The following is an 18909-nucleotide window of genomic DNA, read 5'->3' as shown; positions in this document are numbered from 1 at the left end:
CCTAGTGCTTAGTCAGTGGCAGTGGTTGCAGGCGGTGGGCAGCAGTATTCGTTTTTGTGGACTGGGACTTATTTTGCTGCATCAGACTTTGGCTGAAAAGAGAGAAAGAAGCAGGAAGAGAAAGTTATGAAAACAGTGAGAGCTGGATCAACACTCAGGTATAAAAAGTGATCTGGAAGAGAGAGATAAAGAGACAGGAAGTCTAGGGAGGTGGATAAAGACTGCAGCTTCAGCATTTGGCAAAACCAGCATACAGGAGTGGTGGCACTGGGATCCTACGAAAGCTTTGGTTTTACCCACTCATAAAATAAACACAGTGTGTGCCCTTAACGAGAATAAATCTGCAATCATTTTCAAACCTGCAAAAGGTGTGTGAATTTGTGGCTGTTTATTGCCTTTTGTTAGAGCCCTTCCCTGAAATGCATAAACCCATTCCTCTGAGATTCACTCAGGCTTTCAATTACACCATCCTGGCATCATTTAATGTGAGTAAATCCATTAGCACAAATTCACATCTTGTGAATGACAAATGGAACGTCCACTAGTTATTGATGATATTTGGGCACCTATGATTAATTAAGTTGTGAGTTGTCCGCTCGAAAAGTGAATATTTCCAGACCTCCTCTGATGAACCTGGCTGCAGCCCCAGCTACACATTGCTGCCTGGTATTCACCGTGTCCTGGGGATGGTTCGGGTCTCCAGAAGCAGCTTCTCCCACATTCCCACTACTGATTCTTCTCCTTATATGGGTGCTTTTTTCCATCAACAAGCCTCTTCACACTCATGCTGCAGATTTAAGTCCAGAGATGGCTCTGCTTACTCAGCCCCATCATCTTTCCGCTCTCTTTCTGGCTTCCCAAGAACACCATCCTTGAACATTGCAGTCAAAATATAAACAATGTATTTTCGAACACAGAGACTACCTGAGCCAAATATATTATTCAAGCCAGAAAACATCTATCTTCTCACGTTTACAAGATACAGCGTGAAACCAGCTTCTAAGCACTGGAGTGGTCTACAAGGTGAATGTTGGATTTATGATCCCACGCATTTTCATATTGTAGAGGGTGAATTGTCAATTCTGCTTAAGGGAGATTTGGGGTTTTTGGGTAACACTAACCATGAAACAAGCTGTATTGTATTGCAATTTGTGATAGTGCTTCAAGTTAATTTACAAATTGAGTGACACTCTGAGGGATGCAAGTGTGAAGACGTGTAGAAGATGATAAAGAAGAAGGAAAGGAAGAAAGCTGAAAAGGGAGACAAGTGCAAATGGTACTTGTGACAAGCTGAACAGGCACTGGCTAAGCCAATAGAACTCGCCTATGCGAGATCTATTAAGTTTCTTGATGTTTTTAGCCATGTTACAAAGCAGTGCAGCCGCTGTGCACCATGTCCGTGGTGCTAAGTTAAGGCACTGCTTCATGTACACCCCTTTTATCTATATATAACGAAAGCAGATTTCTGGAGGTAGTAATCTATGAAGAGAATGTTTATGGCGTTCATGCATATTTGTTGTGTGACATTTTGTTGTGGTGGTTATGTGCATTGTTGTTTTTTGCTTCCTTGCTTTTGTGCCGCGTTATTGCAATGTGATGTTGTTGTGTACTGTGGTTGCTGCATTTCGTTTTGAGCCCTTTATGTTTTAAATGTGAATGTTTTTGTGGTAAGTTCTGTTGTTTATTTAGCCCTTGCAGAAATTGATTTATGTGATACAGTCCTTTGTCTGTTTTCCTGCTTCTTAACACTGCAAGCAACAGATATTACAGTAGCGCAACTCTTTTATGTTGACTTTACTGCGGTTGTGAAGACAAGAGACTAAGTGGACCTGCATGGGATTGTAGAAGGGATGTGTAGGGTGTGCACTGATCTTTGAATTGGTTCTATAAAGATTTTCAGCAGTTACACATTTTTTTTGCCTTGCACTTTTCAAAGGATAATGTGTATTTATTAATTTTAGAGAAATGTAAGGTAGATATTAGGCAGTTTGTACACCAGTTGAATGTAAGGCCTTCAGTTCAGATTTACATGGGATCTACACTCCACGACCTTCCTCAGGTTGTTCTCCATAGGCACTCTCCTAGACAATGCTCTAGAGCTCTACCGTCCTTTCCTATGACTACAACTCGCTTATGCTTCTAGCGTCCATTTCTTCTTTGTGCGGAGACAGGGCTTCCAAAGGGGAGCATCCGTAACAGTTCAACTGGCAGTCGGCCATTCCCAACCTTCTTCACAGGATGCCTCCATTTTGTCCAACAGGTTTGTTTACTTTTCAAAAAAACTCAAAAATAAATGTTTGATATGAAAATGGATTCTTGCAATATAGAAGAGGGACTTTTATGATAGTCTGTTTTCGAAGTTTTGCTTCAGTCCTTTGCATGATCTTGATCATACCAGTCTCTGGCGTGACACAAAATGATGGAGCCCCACTGCAGAATGTGATGAGGGGTCCTGAGTCGTCAATATTTCACAAATATTCATTGGTCTTGCGCTGACTGGGGTCCACCTTGAACAGTTCACGAGCCCCTGGAACCTAGGAGGTCCTTCACTGCGCTGCAGGAGCTGCAGGGACACGTGTCACACCTCTGATAACAGTCATAACTTCTATGTTATGAAGATGATTCTTGAGTAGATTTATTGTTGTAATAAACCTCAGTAACTTCTCTGTGACTTAGAGTTTTGCCGCTCTCATCAGAAATAGGGGTGTGTGAAATTGTAGGACTTTGCTGACAAAAACTGTGCAAAAATTATTGCAAAATCCTTGCACATTAGAGTTGCTTTTTTATTATTTTTGAACATCTGCCCTAAAAAGGTTGGCAAATAGAACTTTACGGAAAAACATATTTTTGCTTACTTTTTAGCCAAATAAGTGGGACATCTTTAAGATTTTCTGAAAAATACACAAATATGGGAATTTTCCAGATGAAAGTTCTGGAGAAAATGGGAACAGTTCAACAAAAGTGGAAATGAAAACAATCATGAAGTTGCAAACTTATAAATGCCACCCAGATACGCAAGTTGATATATATTTTTGCTAAACCTCAATTTTAGTGTAAAAGGAAAATAGAGGAAAAGCCACTTAATCCATATTTCACTTCCCCTGATTTTGACCTGCCCACTTCCCCGCTTCACTTAGGGAAAGAAGAGTTATTTTATTTTGGGGTTTCAGGTATTAGTGATTGGTACTAGGGCTGGGATTCCTATTGGTCTGTGGTTTTAGGGCTTCTATTTTGATTGGTATTAGGGCTAGGGTTCCTATTGGACTGAGGTTTTAGGGTTACTGTTGTCATTGGTAGTCAGGATTAGGGCTGTGATTGGTTATTAGGGCCAGGTCTCCCATTGGCTCTAGGGTTTAGGGTTACATATCTGATTGGTTAGGGTTAGGACTAGGTTTCTATTGGCCAATAGGACTACTTAAGCCTAGGGCTAGGGCGTCTCTGCCTGGGAGTTTAGGCTAAGGGCGGAGAGAACAAGGGAAGTTGCCTAGGGCCAGAAATGCTGTCCAACTTTCCATTTACCAGAAAGGACCTTATTCCCTACACATCCACCAACATCCAAAGACAATATCAGCAAAGGCATCCAACTCATGGACCACAAACAGACCTCATACAGATTGCAATGTCTCCTCAACCATCACAAATCCCTAGATGCCATACCTATATACAAATCCATCACAACTACAACTGTAAGACACCTTCATTCTCACACCAAATACAACTCTATCTATTCCCACTAAGACATCCTGTCATCGCACATACAACACAAAACCACATTATACATTAATTTCAGCCATCCAGATTCACACTCTCTGTTCATACAAACCAAGAACACTATCCTCTAGTTGCTCCTGCCAGACCCACTTTTATCATGACAATACCTAAACTCAGCCTTCCATCACACCATCCATAAATACCCTCCACCTCTTTTCACCAAATACACACAACCATACAACCCTTACACTTCACTCCACCACAAATATTATCTTTTCCAGTGATCAAAACTAACACAAACACACCTAACTCTCGTCCATCCTCTCTTGCACACCTGATACACTCTTTTCCAAAACACATCAGCACCCCCATAATATTCTAATACTGCTCACCAGCACTAACTCACATACAAATCCTTCACAGAAAACCACTACATCAATATATCCTCTCACTATTCCACAAAAACAAAACAAACCACACACATCATCACATCAAAATAACACAAACTTTTATACTTTCCATCACACCCACTCCCACCCTCATGACTACACAAATAATAGAAATCCTGACCAATCTTTACTTCTAAATTTTCACTCTTCACAAACATCTACCACAAGCACCCCAACACAGCAACATTTATTTACCACCTCTCATCCACTGCACAATTTAGAGCCTCACATTATGATCCACATGCTCCCGCACCACCCCTAACCCATGCTCCCTCCACACTAGACAGATGCAGACAAAATAGACAGCACACCACTCTTGACGGCTTCGCATCCTCTTGTCTATTGCACAACCAGTCTACTCTACAAAAAAACCACACTCACCATGTCGCTCTCTGCCACCAGGTCCACCACGGGTGCATGCAGACCCAACAAGGTGCCTCCTGGGCCTGCTGGCCGAGGAACACCAAATGGAAAAACAGGACTATTGTGACCCTCATACAGTTATCACAACTGGCAACACACCTGCTACGGGCTCAAGGTATGCTGCTTGCCCTTCTCCAGAACAAAATGAGACCGCCACAAACACATGTTTCCTGGACTGTCTGCTCATGGATGCTCGACCACTTTCGGAGAACATGCACCACATCTGCGAACCTGCTCACTGACGCACAGCCTGACCTGCTGTTCATAGCTGAGTCATGGTTGGAAGGTGACATGGCCCCGGTGCTGCATTGGGCCGTTCCTTGAGGCTATCAAACCGTCACACGGGACCATGTGGGCAGGGAAGGAGGTGGACTGGCTGTTGTGGTTAAACAAGCAATAAATCTCAGTAGGACAGACAACATTTCCATAGAGGATTGTGGGGCCCTCCTCACCAGATGTGGCCCTACAGTAGCTTCCTCCTATGGCTTTCTCCTTTTCGGACCTCCACCTAGCAATTCAACATTCCCACTTTTCTGGACACGGTCTCAAGCCTTGTAGCATTGTGTTCTAACCTATGCATTCTTGGGGATCTAAACAGTTGGTTTGACAAACCCAATGTGCCGCATCCGAGGGCTGTCACCACTGCCCTGGTCCCATTGAGCCTTCATTGGATTGTGCATGGTCCCACACACATCCTGCATGTCATTTATGCAAACACTGAGCTAGTTTCTGTTCGAGGCATCGTGACAGTTGCGTGGTCAGACCACTATTAGGTGACTTTCCTACGTGGAATGCCACAAGTCAACACACCCCATAGCACCTTGAATGCATACATATATCGACCATGGAGCAAACTCAGTTTTGAGGGCTTGGGGACACAGCTGGCAGCTGATACAGATCTGGACACAACTGATTCTATTTCCGGACTTTATGAATCGCTACAGTAGGCATTTGAGATCCTAATACCACTCAGAGAAACTAAACAGGACAGGGGAGAGCCAACACCTTGGAGTGACACAGAGCTTAGGGGGGTGAAGCGGTGGGTCAGAGGGCTGCAGTGGACCTGGCACAAGTCACGCAACATTTGGGACAGGATTCATCCTTGCAGGCTTAGCAGAGTGTACAGGTCATCAATCAAAGGGGCTAAGAAAGGGTGCTGTTAGGACAGAGTTCAAAGTGCTAGGTTTGGAACTGAGGAATTTTATAGAACTCTCGGCCGGGGCAGACATGTTGGACTCCTGTTTGGAGTGGAGGAGGGCCATCAGCACCAACCCATTTCCTGGGGTCCCCTCTGGGAGTGGACCAGCCCAGCCTCTGCACTCCTTCAGACACCTGTTGCGGGGTGAGTTTGTGGATTTGGTCAGAGCCGGTGGGCCTTCGGGCTTCCCTTCTGACCCTTGTCCGCCGTGCATCTTCATGATCATTTTTTTGTCTATTCCTGCTGCCACGCCTGTGGGAGGAATCATCTGTGACTCTTTGACTATGGGAACTTTTCTTGGGGACTGGAAAGAGGCACGCATACGTCTGTTACTGGAGAGGGCAAGCCTGGACCAGGATTACCCCAATGGCTACAGACCAATTGCAGGTGGACCGTTCCTAAGTGGACTGATAGAGGGGGCAGCATTCACCCAGATGTCACGATTCGTTGAGGACGGCTCCATACTTTCAGACTACCGGGCTGGATTCCACCCAGGGGGAGGACCTAAATCGGCACGCATGGCGGTCTGGGATGATCTTAAGACACAGTTGACCGCAATGGAGTTGCTAAACTGCATCTCTTGGACCTCTCGGCTACCTTTGACATTGTTGACTACGATGCCCTAGTCAGGGACTCCGCAAAGCCAGCTTGGAGGGAACTGCTCTCGACTGGATTACATCCTAACAGAGCTAATGTTATCTATTCTCCCCCCTTCTTGTCCAGGCCCTACTTCACAGGGGCAAGGGGTCCCCAGGGATCAGTCATCTCTCCTATGCTTTTCAACAGCTATATGATGTCATTTCCAGAGTTGATCGGTGATTTTCAGCTCACATGCTGCAGCTATGCAGATGACACACAAATGCTACTTAAATTGGAGTGCCCCAAAGACATTGAAGGCTCACGGGGCTTCAACTGCCTCAGAGTCGTTGATCGATGAATGACTTGGAGCCATCTCAGACTGAGTGCTTCCAGAACAGAGGCGCTCACATGTGGCGAGTGAAAAAAACTGTGATCCACTGTGCACCTGGCCTGACGATCTGGGAGCACCTCCTCAGGTGTCCAGGGAAGTTAAGAGCCTAGGAATTGCCATGGACTTTGGGTTGACAGTGGATGCCCAGGTGGACAGGTTGACACAGTCGGGCTTCATCGGCTTGGGGACTCTGTGGTGCATCTTCCCCCACCTCAGATTTCCACACAGGGCGCAGGCTGCTATTTCTCTTGTACTGTGTAGACTAGATTGAGAGGGTGGTCTTTACCATGGATCATGTCTATCTATCTTATGAAGGGGCTACAGCATATTCGGAACTCAGCTGACAGGCTATTATTACATGTGGGACTTAGGCCCATGTCTCCTCTGCCTTGAGGACACTACACTGGTTACCGGTTGCCAGAGGATCCGCCTTCGCGCTGCTTTGTATCACCTGCAAGGCTATATGTGGAGTGGGACCGCTTTTCATCAGAAGCAGAATAGCTAAATGCATTCAACGGGGGCCTCCGCTCAGGTTTGGTGCCCCGCCTTGGGGCACCACCATACAGGAGGAAGACAGTAGGTGGTGCGTCCTTTTCTGTTCAAGCAGCCAAGCTGTGGAGTTCATTGCCCCCAGGTTTAAGATCCAAGGATGACTATCTAGTTTTCATGGGACTGCTCAGGAGTTGGCTCTTTCCTTCATGGCCACCATATCCAAACAGCAATGGACTGCATATGCCTGTGTTGATAAATATTTATGATCTGATTGTGTTTATATTCTGGATATGTGTGGTTCTTTAGAAATGTATAGTTGCTGTTTCATAATAATAAATTATAAAAATGCTCTTGAGGTCTGTTTAACAAATGTGTATATCCTTGCAGTTAAGTATATGTATGTGTGTATGCGTGTGAGTGCATGTGTGTATATGTATTTGTGTGTGTATATACATATATATGTGTATATTATTCTATGCTAGGCATGTTCATATGTCATTGCGTGGCTCCTGGGTAGGTTATTGTATTGGATGCTTGTGAGTCCCTGCTTTCTTTTTAAATCACAGTGAGCGGGTATTGTCTTGACTATTTAACAGCAAGCATTTCGCTATTGAAAAGTTGAGGAAAGATAAATGAATGTTAGAAAAGTACACTTATTTATTATCATCAGGTGTTACAAATCTTGAAAGTCTATGTTTATACAATACAACTTTGCTTCTCATATTATTATACCCATTATTATATTCCTTACACATATATTCCCTTAGAATGTATTTACATATCTATTTAGTTATTACTCTAGTCCTGCTGTACTAGAGAAAAAATAAATAAAAATAAGTAAAATTATATAAATAACTACATAAAATTCAAAAAATAAATAAATAAAAAATAGATGGATAAATAAATTAAATAAACTTTACTCTCTCGTAAGCGTTACTCTGTCTCCCCATCACCCTATGTCTCTATCAATCTATCCTCCAACCCCACTCCACCTGATCACAGACGCATTCGACTACTTTGATCTCCAGGATGGCCCTGCCTACGCTCTTCCCTCCTCTACTGCATCTAGCTCACCCCAAGCCTCAGTTTGCTGCTGTGATCTCCAAGCTAGATTCTCCCTCTTTTATCTCGCCTTTGACTTAACCAAAACCCCTTCTGCTACTATGATCTCCCTAACCCCTTTCCACAGACTCTTTCCTCCTCCATCGCTCCTTTACTCATCCCGGGCGTCATTGTATTACTATGAACTCCCAATTGGCCCTTCTGGATCCTTCCCTCCTCTATCCCTACATTGCTGTGATCAATCCAACTAACAAACTCACATATTCTCTGCTCAAATTAACTCATCTTAATACTGTACTCCTATTTCCCTATGCAACTCCACCACTAATTCATCTTGGGTTCCGTAGGAGCATGCTACTCGCCAAAAAGCGCTTTGACACCTTGTCAGGGATAGTAAGCGCTATATCAGTACAATTACAATTAAATTCACAAGTGACAGAATGAAGGCAGGGCTGATGCAAGCCATTGAAAGAACGCAAAGCATGAATAGTTCCGCACACAGAAGCACAGCAGCTCCTTGGACCCCTCTGTGGGAGTGTGCGGCAGATGTGTAATAACAGGGCGGCGAACACACGTTTAAAAGGCGCTCTTATTACCATCATTACGGCTAACGCGAGACAAAGGGAGCCGTAGCTTTTACATACCAGATGGGCGGAGCCCCTTTCAGCACAAGAAGCTTTAAATAGTTTCCTCCGAGTAAAGTGTTTCAGGTCCTTATAGCTAATTGATTGATTAATTTGTATGATAGATGTCTCCTAAGAGCAGCAGAAAGCGCTCCTCAGAGACCACAAATGAACTCACTTGCCAGAAGGATATTTCTTTGCTGATGTAACTGTAAACCACTCACATCCTCTCAGCGTGTTTATGAGGCCTTACAACCCGTCCAAACAAACTGCTACATTCATTCGCTTTAGAATAAAATAACACTACTATTTTTTTTAAGTATATCACATTTTCCGTAAATCATTGTTGCGGGAAAGTGTGATTTTTTAAAATTATTTTACATGGTTTTTGTTTCAAAATTAATTGTGGTTCTTTAATGACAGTTGTATATGTTAAAACAAATTGTAATACTTATCTCGCAAAGGTATTGGTAAAGGCTTGTTCCTAACTTTATGACTCTTAAGTGTCTATTGCTGAAAAATACTTGGCTGGACATTTTACAGCGCTGGCTACGTTACCGACGAAATCCATCTTTCCCGTCCAGGGATTTCATTTGACAAATCAGTGCATTCTGGGAGTTGCAGTCTTAAATTACTTTAGTTGAACAGTGGGACTAACAATTTTGATTCCAGTAGTTTGTAAATGCAGTACTTAGGACCACAGCTCTCAAGTTTCCCTATTGCATGCATGTAGCTTATCCAGTACAGGTTTTCCCTTTCATTTTACTGCTTTTGGTACTGCACTTAAGGGGGATAACTAAGACTATATATTCCAGGATGCAAAGAAACCGACTTGGATTGGATGAGTTACTCACATATGTAATCAGGAAACCTGTGGCCTGAATATATAGATGACCTATTGACAAAGTACATTTTGCAGGACTACAATAGCACTGCAAACGTATAACAAAATGCAAAATACACCTCCTCCTGTCCTATCTTTCTTCTCTGAAGAGATCTACGTTTTAGTAGTAAATGTGAGCGGCAGATGGGAGTGACACTGAAAATGGGGAATACTTATGAATAAAGTGGAATTATTAGGTAGTGATAAGGAGGGCTTAATAAAGGGATGGGAGTGGTTTAGGGAGGGACATGCACCTACCCAAAGAATAGGAGGCCCATTGCTATTTACAAACTGCACTACTAAAGTTACTACAGCCAAAAAGTGACCCAAACAGTGGTAAATTACTCCAGTTTGGAGCAGAAGTAAGTTTAGCAGCACACATGGCCATCCACTGGTATTGCAAAACCCTCCCATAGAAAATAAAGGAGATATGATCTTACAATCAAGTCCAGCGGAAATAATGTTACATTGAATTACATTATTAAAATAGTTAATAATATAAATGGATGTAATTTAATGAGAACTCACCGTAATTCCTAAAAGGAATATCAGTCACCACCAACCAGTTTATGTTGTGACTAAAATCTGTTATTACTTTTTCTAGGAGCTTCTTTTTTGTGACTCTCAAAACCTGACATTCACTTAAATTGGGACCATGTCCCGAGACATTTAATGAATGCCAAAACACGTTGTCAATGGTGTGGCCAGCTAATCTGGAGGAGGAGGGTATTGGCCACACTCATACCCCACCCGGTGTCAGGGTGTGCTCACCCAGCTCACTTATTTATTTATTTTTCAATTCATTTGAGGATGCAGGGACCATGCCCCAAGGAGTTTGTTTCTAAAAAAACAAGTTACTAATGACCCTGACACCCTGGGAGTTGTCCGATTTGTTTCCTGGAGAACATTAGACTGTCCAGCTCCAAATAGAACAGGTGTTTTAATGTTCGTTCACTGATGGCCCCTACTCCGTCAGGCCATCAATGCAGGTTCTGATAGCAGAGCCAGTGGGGGAACTGTTGTCAGCAACCGGACAATCTTCCCAATGCATAATAGAGTGGGCAGACCAAGAGTTTAATGGACAGAGTATTCCACAACATTTGGGACACAGTACCCTATCCACCAAACCATAAATGAAACCGTAAGGCAGAATCAGATCCAGATTATTCTTTCAGTGTTCAAAGATGCTTTCTGGAACCTGAGGATCTCATCACTGCCAGCTTCAATTAAATGTTACATGCATGGCTGCAAACCATAACAAACGTGGGAAAAAAGCAGCCCGTGATCCTAGCCCCATGACCACACAGCCAGTCAGCCCGACAGTGACATGGTTTGCACAATGTACATGCTGACGCTGTGTTGGTACACAGGGCTCCAAAGTGGGATAGGCAGAAGGCAAAGGGGCACAAGTGAGCTAATCCCGTCAATCACCAGTCAGCCCCAACCATCCTAGTCACCAAGCCAAAGTGCAAATGCAGCAGTAAAAGTATCCAAGGTCCATCCAGCAAAATGTTCAGACTGAGCACTGGCACAATGGGCTTTGTAGAGGAATAGGCAAGAGGGTCATGGGTTCAAGCGAGCTAGTCAAGGCATTCGCCAAGGACCATCAACCCTCCAGCCATCAAGCCCAAGTGTGAGTGCAGATGTAAAAGTATCCAGGGTACGGTTTCAGCCAGCAACTTGTTACTCTTCAATCGAGAAAAAGACTAAAACGTATATTTCTCACATGGTGAAAAATGTCAATAAATAGGCAGTTGAACTTCTTGTTCAAAGAAGTGGATAGTGTATTAGGTGAAAGGTTACAACGTAACTCGAAGTAATTTAGAACAGTATTTTCCAGTTCAGCCTTCCCTTATCTGAAACGTCATTCCATTGATTCATTTGAGTAGAAAGAGACCCCCATCTCCAAGAATACACTAGCTTGTTTTAGGAATGTCCATGATTGCAACATGGCGCCCCTTCTTACAGGGAGTCATTTGGTGCCATTATGTGGGTGGGCAAAAGTTGTTGGATGAAAGCTATGAATGCTCAGAGGTTACTGACGGGCTCTCTCGGATAATGTGAGTGTCAGCTGAGGAGTAGTTTTCATCAACTCACAGAAAAATCTTCTTGAATTAGGAGTCTAGTGGTTTTGAAGAATTTAACATATTTACTGTGCGCAATTTGTTCAAGCGGTTGTAGGTGGTGGGCACTGGCACTCACTTCTGGGGACACAGGCTTATTTTTCATCATCAGACTTTGACTCAGAGGAAGAAAAAGGCACAAAAAGGATGAAAAGAGAAATATGCCAAGCTAGTGGCAAAGGGAAAATGTAGGGCTAACAAAAATTAACTGCCGGAATGAGATAAACATACAGGAAGAATACACTAACGACAAAAGTAGGCTGTAACAGTCAGAGCCCCCAACTACTTGCACCTAATATACTCCACGCTACCATGTAGATCAATTTGGGGCTTATTTAGTGTTTTGCAGGATGAACATACAATTTCTCAGTGATGGATAGCTCACTCTAGGGTTGTTCTTTTACAAATTTGGGTTACACGTTTTAGGGTCTGAGAAAATAAAGTGATCTGCTTAGAAGAGCATGGGCATTTTCAGTTAAGTGCTAAAGTCAAAATTAATATTCATGTTTCCGAGTTCTAAAGCCACAATCTAGCCATTAGATCACATTTTCTTTTTTTCTTCTTGGCCAGGCGCTAAGAACGAAAACCACACCCCCTTTCTTTTTTGTAACAAAAGGCGTCAAATACTGACACGATGCACACAAAACCCCTATGCTGCGCGGAAAACACACGTTCCATCATTTTTTCCATCGCCCAGTATTAGACAAAAAAATATTAACAAAAAGACAAACAAGTAATGATGAACTATAGCAATTAACATGAAATTACCACTGCCGCCTGCACTCATTAATTACAGGGTGTGCGTGACTGAAGCCGAAGGAGCAGATGGGAAGAAAATGGCCGTGTTGTTGAATACCCTATTCTTGCGCGTGAGCATGCCCTGACTCGCACAGCCCCTCGAGATTTGAGGAACGGCTGCTCCGGAGCAAACCATGCTGCAAAGAAATGCAGGGGTCTGCCACCTCTGTCTGTAAATTCTCTGACGGCTTACATTGAAGGCAGGCGGCATTCCATTGGACCATTTCGGTAAGCAACGTTTTGGAGCAGGCACAGGTGGTACAAATCTCCGCAGACCACAGTTATATAGTGATGATAATTCAGTAACCAAGGCGGTAGACGCACAGTTATGGTAGGCTTACCCCATAGTCTTTAATTTGGGTAGCTAAAAAGATTTTAATAGGCACTTTGGGAACTAAATGCTATTTTGTTTGGCGTCCATGGCAATTACCACCCCGTTGCTAAGGCAGCTGTTACTGACCACCAGAGGTTTCTTTGTGTGGTGAAGTGGAGAATCCAGAAGACATTTAGTATCATGCAATGGAAAAGTGCCCAGCCCTCATCAAAGAACGAATTTGGAAACATGGGATTTCTTTGTAAATATACAAGAGAAGTGTTGCTTAGTTTATGCTGGAGGGGTGCTGCCTCAAAATTAGGATGGGGTTTCGCTATGCAAATGCTCTGCTTTAGTCATGTTTACAGTCACACAGAGAAGCCAGACTTATGGCCAAACTTAAACTAGTATTTAGGCTCCCTGCTTGTAAACAATCCGATGCTGGTATGAAAAAGGCTTGCCAGGGCCCAATTTTTCACAAAGCAATGTACTCTATGGGGTGCTTGGAAATGTGTTAGATCCTTCCCACACAGCTACCCCAATTGGAGCACTCTACGGTTACCATCAACCAGGGAAAACAAGCATTTTCAATGCAATGGGTCTCACGTTTGCTCAAGTTAGAGCTATTAGCTATGTAAGTTCCTAACTGGACTTTTCTTGCCACAGAAACTGAAAATAAAAAGTAAAACAGTTGACATTGCGAACCCATTGAAAGCGCCACAGTCGCCATGAGCGTGAGACACAAAAGGAAAAAGAAGTTCTCTTGCAGTCAAAGTTATTGGCCAAAGTGCAATTATCTACGTATCAGGGTCGGTCCCCTAGGCCGTAACAAAACTGCCCCAAGGAGGGACAAATGTAAAGCATTTACCAATGATAAAGGATTTTTGAAAGGCAAGCCCATGAACGAGTAACAGTGATGCGCGTGCAGCGGGTGTGGTTAAAAGTCTAGATACGTACCAACACGTCAGAAAAGCAGCGCTTGTGCACTGCTATGCTCAACCTAAACAACAATGCATGCATGCTATATGCAGCTGCAAAGGCGTCCACGTAATCCCAATCTCAAAAGGAGAGGAGGATCAGACTTGGTTTTTCTGTTAGTCTCTTTCTGTTCTGTCTACTCAGCTTTCTATCTCTTGATATTTCTGCATCTTTCTCTTACTCTCTCATTTTAACTCTTCTCCCCTTTTTCTTTTTCATTTTCTTCCCCTTCTCACATTCTTCCTGCTTCTTTCCCACACACAGCCTCTCTTTCCCTCTCATACTTTTTGGGCATTGGCAATTCCTGTCTACTGACGTGAAGCAGTTTTACCCAGTCCCTGGATTACCTACATAGTTTAACCTGAAGCATCACTGAAAACCTGTTTTTACCACCCCATATGAACTGGAGCGTCCATCATCAGAGGCCACAGAAACATGGAGTAATCATCTTTTCACATCAAGCATGTCGATTTCACGAGTGAATGAGGAAAATAATAGGTTTTTGTATTGCGAGATCAAGCCCCCTCAAAGGGACACTCTAGAGCCTTCGAAGAAACATAATGATAACTTTTCTCTTTAACGTGGCTCAGATTTTTTGAACTTCCATGCACATAAAATTGAGGTGAAGTTAATCATGCTTTTTTTCTTCCTCCATAAGTTTAAATGTAAAGCTTTATGATGTAAGTGCACCCAAATTACACACTATGTCAATCTTGAAACTGTTGTGTTTGCAAAAAGAAGATATATTGAAGTCAAAACTAAGGGCCTGATGTAGTTTCACGCTGGACAGGATACGCTAACACAAACATGATGGATATCCCATCTGCTGTATTACAAGTGCATTATATCCTATGCAGTGGTTCCCAACCTTTTGATTTCTGTGGACCCCCACTTTATCATTACTGGCACCCGGGGACCCCAACTGAATCATTATTGGAATCTGGGGACCCCTCTACTGCATCGTTACTCAATGATGGAGACTAATTTGTTAATAATATTACATTTTCTAAGCAGTCGCGGATCCCCTGAGGAGGCTTCGCGGACCCCCAGGGGTCCCAGGACCACAGGTGGGAACCACTCTCCTATGGTATTTGGAATTTATTGCCATTTTGCTTCCTTGTGCAGATGAGAAACTATGGTCCAGATGTTCTAAGCTTTTTTTGTGTGCAACCGACCCGATTATTAGATTCGGGCAGTTTGTGCACAGAAAGAAGCATTTTGGGATGTACAAATGCTATTTTGTGGTTCGGTACAAATCGCAAAATAGGTTTGTGAGTTTGTATTAGGAGGGTGCGTGGCAAGGACCCACTGCGAATCTCTAAGTGTTAAACATACTGCTGTACATCACATTTTGCAATTTCCTAATAGTGAATCACAAAAAATTGCTATTAGGAAATCGCAAACCTGCGATTTCGTACACCTTGCCCTTTGTTCTTAAGAGGAGATGAATATTTCTCACTACTGCTCAGAGAGGAGGATTCATAATGCCCCCTTTTTATATTGTGACCTTATCGAAGTTTGTTTTGGGGTTGAACCAATTTTGGTTTATTTAGGTACACTGCACTATGGGAAATGTCCTAAACAACGCGTTGCAAACAACGCAGATGTTTCCTACGCAAGCTGAACAACGCTTGCTGGAACAACGCATTCCTTTTTCTCTGCCTTAACCGCGCACATGCCAAACTATGCATATGCGTGGTTAAGGCAGAGAAAAAGGCACAGAGCTCTGGAGAGGACGCAGTGAGGTAAGTGGGGCTGGGGCAGAGTTCAGGGTATTTTTTAAGGGTGGGGGTGGCTGAGGGGCTTACGGTGGGTGGGGGGTCAGTCTTTTGTTTTAGGGAGGGGTGGGAGGGTTTGGAAGTTTAGTTTTTATAGCTTGGGGTGGGTTAGGGGGACTGAGTAGTTTACTTTTTAGGGGTTAGGTGAGGGGTTGGGGTATCTTTTTCTAGGTCTTAGGGTGGGGGCGGGGTAGTTTATTTTTAAGGGGTGGGGAAGGTATAAGGAAGGGCGGGAGGAGAGGAAGAAGGATGGGGATAGGATGCTTTGAGGTAAGTGGGGTTGGACTTAGTGCTTAGGGTGGATGGAGGGCTCGGGTAGTTTATTTTTTAGGGTCAGGGGTCGGGGTTGGAGTAGTTTTTTTTGAGGGCTTAGGGTGGGTGGGGATCAGAGTAGTTTAGTTATAAGGGGTGGGGGAAGGTTTTAGGGCTCAGAACGGGTGGGGGGTATCTGGGATGTTTACTTATTACAGGTGGGAGTTGTTTTGGGCCTCAGGGCAGGTGGGGGTTATATGACAGAAACACGCATGCCGTTTCCACATATGCCTTTACAATAAAATTCATTGTAAAGACATGCGTGGTAAAGGCATGCATGGAAAAGATGAGATTATGGTTCCGACTGCATTGTTAAGGCATGATCTGTTCCGGTATGCATGATTCTGTCATACAACCCTGCAGCACATTTATGTATTCAAAACAGTGTTTATTTGTGCAGGCTCTCAGTTGAAATAGACTAAACCCTTGTTTTGAAAGAGGCATCTAAATGTGTTGTTAACTTTTTTTTATAATGCCTAGGAATAACCAATATAATGCTGCTATAAAATACTAAATAATAAAAGCTGCTGTGCATTAATAAGAAAAGCATGGGATGCAACACAGGTCTATGTACACCGCAGAAGAAAATACAAACACACCTACTTAAAAAAACAAGTTTTTTAGAAACCATATCAACAAGTTTAGGCAGATACATTAGCATCATTAAAGGAGTTACATGAGACATAGTTACCTTAGTAGCTGGATCTAGAGATGTCTTTCAGAACACACCAAAGAGCAGAAAGATGTCTGGCTCATCCATCGGAAATACCTTTCCCAAATGGGCTTGTAAATTGGTGGTCACCCCATCCTTGACAATTCCCTTAGTAACAAACCTCTCATAGATGAATGACTGACTAGTACAATCACAAGGTCACCCGACGTGGAAAAAGGCTTACAATGTAAGATTTGTCTAATGACCATCCACACTGTGCATTCTTCTAATTACATATTTTCTCTGTTATATTATCTTTTCATTTTTCCAAATAATCACTGGTAGATATGGGATACTAATTAAATGAATAACCTGATCTGTTCTTCTCTCAAACCGTCGCATCCCAGAATGGATGAGATTGAGGCAGGATTTGAGTATATGTATGCTGTTGGGTAAGGATACATTTAAGTACAGATGGATATCAGCTGAATATTGGTGAATCTTGGTGCCGGTGTCTCCACAATTAAATCCAATTGACTCCATGCATTTGTTACAGATGATCAAAAGAGAGTGAATCCCTGGGGTACCCCGCAGAAGACAGGGAGTGTCCATGATCTTTTGGAACCTATGTAGAAGAGCTGGTGCAGGTTTGTGAGGCTGGATCAACCATTTCAAAACAGTGCCTGAATATCGCGAGCATGTTTCAGGGTGTAGATCAGAGCTGGATGGTCGACTGTGTTGAAGGCAGCAGAGAGGTTAGGCAGGTCCTGGAGGCAGGGGGCCTTTCTGTCATTGATGAATAGGTTGTCATTGACTACTGAGAGTGTGGCTGCTTCGGTGTTTCTGCATGGTCTGAAACCTGAAGTACCTTCAACATACATACTAGTTAAAAATAATGTGTTTCTACGCCTGATACTCAAACCCGTCATTCAGTCAGTGTGAACATAGATTTACTCTGCTTAATAAGAACAAGGTGGGTTCACCTTTTACTGCCCCTATATTTAGAGAAATTATTGGTAACTAATGATGTTTAAAATGTTTAGGGTGCATGGCTATATTACCCGAAATAAACATAACAAAGTGAATTGAATGAAAATGTTGGTAAGGCAATGTTAGAGGTGCAGTTAATGCTAATGCTTAGATGTACGTATGTTTGTTTAAGTTTAAACACTAACATAATCTTAACTAAAAGACTTCTAATGAGTCCAAGGAGTGATGCTCGCAGCAAAAAAACGTACACTAGAAAACCCTAACATCCCACACTCTGCTTCACTGCTATTTCAATTTGCTTTTATTTTACCCTTACGTCAATTTTCCTTTTGGGGCATAGTTTTACCTCTTGGGGCTGTACTTGATTGCACAAAGCTCACTATTATTACTCAATGTTTCATTTTTCCTTGCCAGGCATGCAGGCTTCTAACCCATGTTATTATGGGCAACCCTCCAGCTTGAAGCACTAATTTGCTAAACATGTCTTAAATGAGGCATAGTGCATTTGGGATCTCATAAAGAAGGCACTTGTGTTTCCATTTGAAAAAAGTACGAATATGTGTCTCTATTTTATTCAGCCGCAGCTCCTCCGCTAAGGCAGGGGAGCGTCGCCCCACTGCTTTATGCAGTGGACAAAAGGGAAAAATAAAATGATAATAACGCAAGGTTATTATCATTTTATTTTTCCTCGGGTGCCAGGTTAGGATGGGTGTGGCTGGAGGAGTAGGAGGGCTGGAGGCGGAGTAAGTTTGGCCCGCCAAACAGTTATGTGGACTTTGCATTTCTCCACCCGGCTGTATTGAACAGCTGGGGGGAGAAAGTGTACAAGGCCCTATTCCCTGTCCGAGTGCCGAAGCAGAGTGCTCAGACCAATCACGATGCTGCTATCATGCTGTTGACAGCAGCATCGTGATTGGATGGGGAGTCTGGAAGTCTTGTGCTTCCGGGAGTCTGCGGAGGACGGAGAGACGGAACCATCTCTCCCAACATAGAGGTGAGTTTTTTTTTTTTTTTTTTTAAGTACCCCCCCATCCCACCACCCCAGTTGACAAGTGGCCGCCACTGATTTTAGTTAAAGTTTTCGTTATATTTTAGCCCAATTGATGTCACTTTCATACTTAATGTCTTAAAATAGATGTCTGATAAATGTACAC

At 43.1% G+C, this 18909-nt stretch overlaps 1 protein-coding gene across 7 annotated transcripts in view; it reads left to right on the top strand.

Moving 5' to 3' along the window:
* GNG2 (G protein subunit gamma 2) overlaps nt 1-18909 on the top strand; it is a 237304-nt gene that overhangs the window by 84294 nt on the left and 134101 nt on the right. For 2 of the 7 annotated variants that reach the window (XM_069208641.1, XM_069208638.1), the window contains exon 2: nt 17322-17412. The exons of 4 other annotated variants lie outside the window; for them this stretch is intronic. The gene's annotated coding sequence lies outside the window, so the exon portion shown is untranslated. Of the gene's footprint in view, nt 1-17321; nt 17413-18726; nt 18750-18909 lie in introns of those variants that run through there. One more of the 7 variants, XM_069208639.1, reaches the window with a different exon arrangement.

This window comes from Pleurodeles waltl, chromosome 9 (genome assembly GCF_031143425.1).
Source record: "Pleurodeles waltl isolate 20211129_DDA chromosome 9, aPleWal1.hap1.20221129, whole genome shotgun sequence".
NCBI classification, from domain to species: Eukaryota; Metazoa; Chordata; class Amphibia; order Caudata; family Salamandridae; genus Pleurodeles; species Pleurodeles waltl.
Note: the sequence above shows the minus strand (reverse complement) of the source record. Positions and strands in the feature narration are given on the sequence as shown.